Source organism: Pinus tabuliformis, chromosome J (genome assembly GCF_031772625.1).
Source record: "Pinus tabuliformis cultivar Carrire ecotype Pingquan chromosome J, CPIR1, whole genome shotgun sequence".
Taxonomy (NCBI): domain Eukaryota; kingdom Viridiplantae; phylum Streptophyta; class Pinopsida; order Pinales; family Pinaceae; genus Pinus; species Pinus tabuliformis.
The window spans coordinates 865,556,772-865,564,953 of NC_142295.1; positions in this window are offsets into that span (position 1 = coordinate 865,556,772).

The following is an 8,182-nucleotide window of genomic DNA, read 5'->3' on the forward strand; positions in this document are numbered from 1 at the left end:
CATTATTTTATGTATATATTGAAAAGTATCAACATTATTTTGGTGGAGAGTTATTATGTATGGTGATATATTTTGATGGGTGTCGTGAATTTACCTTAGAATAATGGTGTTCACTAAATATTTTGATCTGATAATCACACATTTGAATCTTAGTTGATTTTATTAAAGGTGATGAGGATATTATTAGTATTATCTTCTTACTTTATATATATGTTGAAGATTGTCAATGCTTTTTGATGGAGAACCATTATGTATGATGATATTACTGTTTTTGGATGTAATGTTGTGAATTTACCTCGAAATAATGATATCTGCGATAAGTGTTGATTTAGTAGCCATATATGTATATTGAAAATTTTCAATAATTTTTTGATGGAGAATTGTTATATATGAGGATACTGCTATATTTTTTATGAATGTTGTCAATTACCCTTAAATTTATTTACAAATATTAAGTTATCAATTTGAATTGGGATATCTTCTTAAATGTGTTATACATGAAAATACCTCCTCATCATCTTGGAGGAGAATACTATGTTGTTGGTTGAAATATCCCTTTCTCCTAGACTATATAAGACTATAATACAAGTTATATACCATGAGGACGATGTTATGCTAGTCTATAACAATTTTTCCCCTTCATCTAACTTTTGTTACCAAAATACTTACTCAATCACAAGGAAAAGAACTCTAGTTGACTAGAATTTGACACTCTTGTTCACTTTCAGAAACTCATATGGTGAAATGTGATCTCTTTATCCTCATCTTTAGATTTTTCCTAAGAAAATAAAAGCATACAAAAGTAGGAAAGATCCATAAATCATGGGGAGGGAACTTTTTCCTAAGCACAAAAGAATCTAAAAAGTGGAAAAGGCCATTTTTATATGAGGAAATCTTATTCACCCAAAAGATTTTGCCCAAATTGAACTAATGAGGAATTTGGAAAATCTTCATAGCCTTCACTTTCCTATATATTGGAGGCTTGGCCATTGAGAAAAGGATGCGAATTCTTGTACTATCATGTTGTTGAGATTTATCTTGAGAGGGAGAGTGTTGGAGCTAGGCATTGGGGGAGATGCTGCTAAAACTACATCTGATGGTTGTAACTTTCATCCAACTCCTTTATTAATATAGATCGATTGTTTTTCCTTCCATATGTTGCTATTAATTATCTACTTATTCTATTTAAATAATGAATGTATTGGATTTTGGTTTATATTTATTTATTCAGTACTATTTATATGTTTCTAATAGTTTCGATTATCAAGATATTATGCTGTGAAGGTTGATTTGTTCTTTCTCTTATGTGTAGGACCAAGCTTTGGAGCTAGCTAGGAGCTCTTCCTAGTTACACTAAAAACTCCAACAAGACCTGCATGTGAGGAATTACAGGAATTCCCTCTCTTTTTCTTGAACTATACTCTACATCTTGATCTACTAAGAATCCTGAGCCTTAGAACAACCTTTCTCTTAATCAATCTATCCTAGGTTTCCAAGATAAACTAAGAGGTTTTTATGTTCATCTAACCATGCATTAAATCCTACAACAAAATGGTATTTATAAACTGTAATATATTTCACTATGTAATTGAAATTAGTAAAATGAACCCATAAAGGAGGTCATAAATGGAAATAAAAGTAAAACTCTAAACAAGAAGCCAAAGGTGGATGTAACCATGAATACAAAATTGGGAGTAGAATTGGATGTTAAACTAGTCATCAAAACAAGATGCAAACAATGACACAAAAAGGGTTATAAATTAGAATTAAAAGAGGGTGCAACACTAGGCAAAAAGAAGGGAACAAAATAGGGCATACAAAAGGATACTAAATTGGGCGCAAACAAGGATGCAAAAATGGACACCAAAATGAGGATGCAAATAATGGTGTAAAATTAGGATGAAAAATTGGGTGCAAAAAGGATGTAAGAAAAGACACAAAACAAGATGAAAAATGGCATTAAAAAAGGGTGAAACCAAGGATGCCAAAAATGATGCATAACTGGATAAAAATTCAAACTAAAATCTAGGTGAAAAATGAGATGCAAATGTGGACACAAAATGTCGCAAAAAAAATCATGCAAATTTAGATGCCAAAAAGGACGCAAAATTACACATCAAAAGATATGCAAAATTGGACATAAAAAAAAGTGCAAATTTGGACACAAAATTAGAAAAAATGGTGCAAAAATGGGCATAAAAATGTCTCAAATTTGGATGCAAATTGTGATGCAATATTGGATGCAAAATGAGGTGTAACAAATGATTGAAAGCTTGGTGCAAAAACAAATTCAAAAGTAGATGAAAAAAATGGCTCAAAATTGAACGTAACATTAGACACAAAATGGAATGAAAAGGTGGACGCAACACATAGTTCAACATAGGATGAAAATTTAGATGCTCAAAAGGATGAAAAATTGGATGCAAGAAATGGTGTTAAAAATTATGCTAAATTGGATGCAACAAATGATGCAAAATATGGTGCAAAATAAGATGCAAAAAAGGGAGAAAAATAAAATGCAAAAGTGGATGAAAAAAATGGTGCAAAAATGGATGAAAATTTTGGCACTAAATCAGATTCAACATATGGTGCAAAATTGGATGAAAAAAATGGTGTAAAAAAAGTTAGAAAAGATGGCACAAAAATATATGTAAAAATAAGTACAAAATTAGAATAAAAAATTGGCATAAGACTAGATGCAAAAACTGGCACAAACTGGATGCAAAAAAAGGCACTAAATCAGATGCAAAAGATGGTGTAAAACTCGATGCAAATTACAACACCAAACTAGAAGCAAAAAATGTCACAAAACAAGAAGAAAAAAAAGATGCAAAAAATGGCACAAAACTAGAAGCAAAAACCTATTGTAAAACCAAATGCAAATCTTGGTGGAAAATATGATGCAAAATTTGGCCTATAAAAAGATGCAAAATTCGGTACAAAAAAGGACGCTTTAAAAATTGTAGAATAGAGCCAGATTTAGCGCCAGGCTTCTCATCTCAATTGAGAAAAAAATGCACTAAAATCTGGTGTTAAATCTAGAACAAATTGCATGTTTTGTTGTAGTTGAAACATGGAAAATTGGGTGCACTCGGGAAGATGCAGGAAGTTCCAATTTGTATGCCATAGTACCAATCTTTTACAACACCTTGAACGGACCATAATACTTTGGTGATAATTTATTATCCTTCTTAGCTTGCTTGAGGGACATTTGTTTGTATGGTTGTAGCCATTGAAATACCCAATCAACTACATCAAAACTTCTTACGCTATGTTGTTGATCTTCATGTTGTTTCATTCTATTTTGCGCCAAAGTGAGGTTATCCTTTAAGAGTTGGAGAAATTTTTTTTTATTCTTGACGTGATCTTCCACTGCTTGAACCTTAGAATTTTCTCTTAAATATGATGTGATGGATGGTGGATGATATCCATAAAGTGCCATAAATGGGGTCATTTTTGCTGCAATATGGAACGAGGTGTTATACCACCATTCAATGAGAGGCAACCATTTGACCCATTGTGTCTGTTTATCAGATACAAAGCAGCGAAGATATCCTTCCAAAAATTTGTTCACTATCTCAATTTTCCCATCAGATTGAGGATGATAAGATGAGATGTGAGTTAATTAAGTACCTAGATAAGAAAACAATTTTGTCCAAAAATTTCTAGTGAAAATAGGGTCTCTGTCACTTACAATAATCTTTGGGTTTCCCAATATCTTTTGAATTGTTTCCATAAATGCAGTAGAAACTGTACTGGCATTAAATGGATGAGATAATTCACAAAAGTGTGCATACTTGGTAAGTGTATCAACTACCACCATGATGACACTCTTTCCTTCGGACTTGGGTAAACCTGTGATAAAATCCATTGAAACCTCCTACTAACGTTGACCTGGAATGGATAAAGGTTGTAATAGACCTAAGGTCTTAATTGTCTGGACCTTATTTTGATGAAAAACCAAACATTCCACCACAAAATTTTGAATATCAGATTTAAGGCTATCGCAAAAAAACTCCTTCTTAACCCTATGGTAAGTTTTTAAAAATACTGAATGCCCTCCTAAGGGAGATGTGTGCAATTCTAGAAGAATATTTTGTTTGAGTTGGTAATTCTTACAGAGATATAAGCGATATTTGTACCATAATGAATCATTTTTCCAACTAAATGTATTAGATGTATTAGTATCTTTCTGCAACTTTTCAATGAGTGCCCACACTTCTTCGTCATTATTCAATTCATAAGTTGCTTTATTTATCCAATCTGGTTGGATAATAGAAATGGCAAAAAGGAATGCTTCCACATCCTCATCATTTCTTGAGAGTGCATCTGCAAAAACATTTTTCTTCCCTTTTTGTAGATGATTTCAAAGTCATATCCCAACATCTTTGTGACCCATTTTTGCTGCTCTTCTAATGATAATCTTTCTTCTAAAAAGTATTTAAGGCTATCGTGATCTTTTTTTACCTTTAAGTGTCCTCCCATTAGGTAAGGTTGCCATTTCTTAAGTGCATGTATTATTGCCAACATTTCCTTCTCATAAATAGCTTTGTGTAAATATTTTCCTTTGATTGGATGACTTATGAAAGCAATGGGTCTTTCTTCTTTTATTAAAACAACACCAATTCCATTTCCATAGGCATCACATTCCACGGTAAGGTTTTTGTGAATTCTGGCATAACTAAGACCGGTGCTTGGCACATTACCTCTTTAAGATGTTCAAAGGCCTTCGTTGCTTCTCGAGTCCAAGAAAGTGCATCTTTCTTCAATAATGTTGTTAGAGGTGTCACTATTGTCCCATAATTCTTAACAAACATGTGATAATACCCTGAAAACCCTAGAAATCCTCACAAATTCTTTATGGATGTGGGGATTTTCCATTCCTTTATGGATTTAATTTTTCTAGGGTCTACCTTAACACCTTCATGAGATACAATATGACCCAAATATTCCACCTCTTGTACTCCAAAGAAACATTTGGAGGTTTTTGCATATAATTGTTTCTCCTCCAGTAGTTTTAGCACTCTGTCAGCATGTTGAACATGATCCTTCCAAGGCTTGTTGTAGATTACTATATCATCAAAAAATAATAATACAAATTTTCTAAGGAAGGGTTTGAAAATCGAATTCATCAAACCATGAATGTAGAAGGTTCATTGGTAAGGCTAAAAGGCATGATAAAAAATTCATAATGACCCTCATGAGTTCTAAATGATGTTTTCAGAAGGTCTTCAGTCTTCATTCTAATTTGATGATGTCCTGAACGAAGGTCTAACTTGGTGAAGTAAAGTTCTCCATGCAATTAATCCAATAATTCATCAATGACAGGAATGGGAAATTTATCTTTAATAGTGAGCTTGTTGAGCTCCCTATAATCTGAACACATGCACCATGATCAATCCTTCTTGTGCACCAATACTACTGGAGCAAAGAAATAACTTGGACTAGGTTGAATTATACCATCCTCTAGCATTTTTGCAACCACATGTTCAATTTTACTCTTTTGGGATATCTGTAAGGCTTGATGTTTGGAGGAACACTTCCTGCAATAAAATTAATAGCATGATCATGATCACGAATAGGTGGGAGACCTTTGAGAGTCTCAAATACCCTGGAATGATTGTCTAAGACTTTTTGGAGATATGGAGAAATATATGATTCCAATGTGGGAACCTCTAGTGAACATAAATGTGAAATTACGCCTTGTTTTTCTTTCTTTAGAAGAATTGTCATGCCATTAGAGCTTATTATCTTTCCCATTTTCCCTCTGATAGCACTTAATTCAACTTCCTTTCCTTCTGAAAAATAAAATTCAAGAAAATTTCTTGAAAATTAAAAGCTATCGTACCCAAAGATTGTAGCCATTGGACTCCTAGTACAACATAAGCACCACTCATTGGAGTGGAAAGCATTGGACTATTCAACACATATTCTCCCATGGATATCTTGATATTATGGTACTTTCCAGAGAAATTTATGGTTCCTCCATTTGCAAGCATCACTTGACACTCTGGTGCTGGATATAGGAAGCAATTCAATTCCTTGGCTATCTTACAAGGAATAAAATTATGGGTACTGCCCGAATCAATCAACACTATTACCTTTTTCTTCTTGATATGTCCTTCTATCTTGATAGTTTGAGGAGTGGTAATTTCGGCCAATGCATTAGAAGATATGGTCAGATTCATTTCTTGTTTATATAGGATTTGTTCCTAGTGTGTATCCTCTTCGATTAATGTTTCTTTTTCCTTTTCTTCCTCCTCTTCACAATCTATGTAAAATAATTTCTTCTCAACAAACTTATGACCTTTAGTGTATTTGCTATCACAAGTGTAACAAAGCCCTTTTTCTCTTTTTTATTCCAATTTTTATGGTGTCAACCTTGCAGGTTGTGGAAGGCTAGGGGTAACAACACTTCCTTCTTTATAGTTGTGAGTGGTAGGCTTCCTTGTTTTCATAATTTTTCTTTCAACTTTTCTTAACAACCTGAATACCTTCTCCAATCGATCAGGTTCCCAAAGGTGAACCTCATGTTGGATGTTATCCTTTAAATTCCCTATGAACACATCAATCCTATGCTCCTCTTGAATATTATTTACCCTTATATTCAACTTTTGGAAGTCCTCAATGTGATCCACCATTGAACACTTTTGTTCGAGATTTATAAATTTGCTAAAAAAGGTGTTTCTTTTTGTATCCTCATAATGTGCTATCATTTCTTCCGTAAAAATTTCCCAAGTAACAATTTTCTTACAAGAGAAAAGTCATCGATACCATACAAACTGATTGGGTTCCAAATATAAAGTTGCAATGTGTACCTTTTGTGTGTTTTTCACATTATGGAGATCGAAATATTGCTCGGTATGTAGTATCCATGTTAAGGGATCCTTGGCATCAAACTTCCTCATATCAATATTTGGAACATGGTGGTCTTCAATCCAATGTTAGAGTCTATGAAATCATGACTAACATTTCTTTTGTTCTCATCATGAATTTGCTTTACTATCCTTTCTCCATTAGTAATCATTTCTTGTAGAAACTTTGTCAAATGTATCTTTAAATATTCCATGTTGTCTTTAGTTTTTCTTCTCTGCCATCCATATTAGCTTCCATGCCATCAATATTAGTTTCAGTTACTTTTTGTGAGCGCAAAATTTGTTGCACTTGGTTGCTTACTAGGTGTTTCCATTTTCTTTATTCAGGCCATCAATGAATGATAATTATGCTTCACAATGCCCTTTGAATCACTTCAAACTACTTTCTCAAACAAGACTTATGCAAATTTTAAAAAGAAACTACACACCTTTTCTTCTGCTTTGTATACGCGCGATCTTGAAATGAATGTACCTCTGTAATTTGAGATCTCCAAGTTCTAAAATTGTGGCATGTGATAGCTCTATGAGTCTTATTTCTAACCCCACAAGTATTATCGCAATTGGATTCCTAAAGAAATAGTTATACCCAATTGCCTGCAATAACCAAATTATAGACTGGTTCAGTAGAGAGAACTTGTACGATGTTCCACAGATCATTGTTTCGACCTTAGTTTTGGAAAAAGGTACCCAAAAAAGTACAATCCATCTTCTTTACGAAATTTGAATTAGATGCTCAGAGAGAATTTATGACAATTTTCCCAATGTGACCTGTTTGAGATCGAATTCGGGAGCCTGCAAAAATACTAAATTAATCAGTTAATATATCTGAAAATGTAGCGAGACAAACTCTAAAATTTAGTCACGAGGTTCATCCTAATTTCATCTCAAATGGGTTTTAATTTTATCTTCTAAAGCTACGTAAAAATCAAGTTATAGCAAAAATGCCACAATGACCTCTTTGAAGCAATGAAACCCTAGGATCTAAACATTTGATACCAATTTTTATGCAACCAGCTCACAAAACAGAAGAAAAAGATAGGTCAACGACTTCAGAAGTAGCCTCTGCAAGGAGGAAACACCCTTTACATTACATAAAATGAAAAATTCTTGGATGATACAAATGACAAAACCAAAACCTCCTTTCTATATATAGGAGTCTAACTGTCACATTATAATTGGAGCGTAGATAACAATAATAACGTAAGGGAACAAAAATAACAATAGTGGGATTCTATGGGGCACAATAATAATAATATGGGGACAAAATGGGCACAACAATAAAAATAAGGGGTATAATGACAATAATA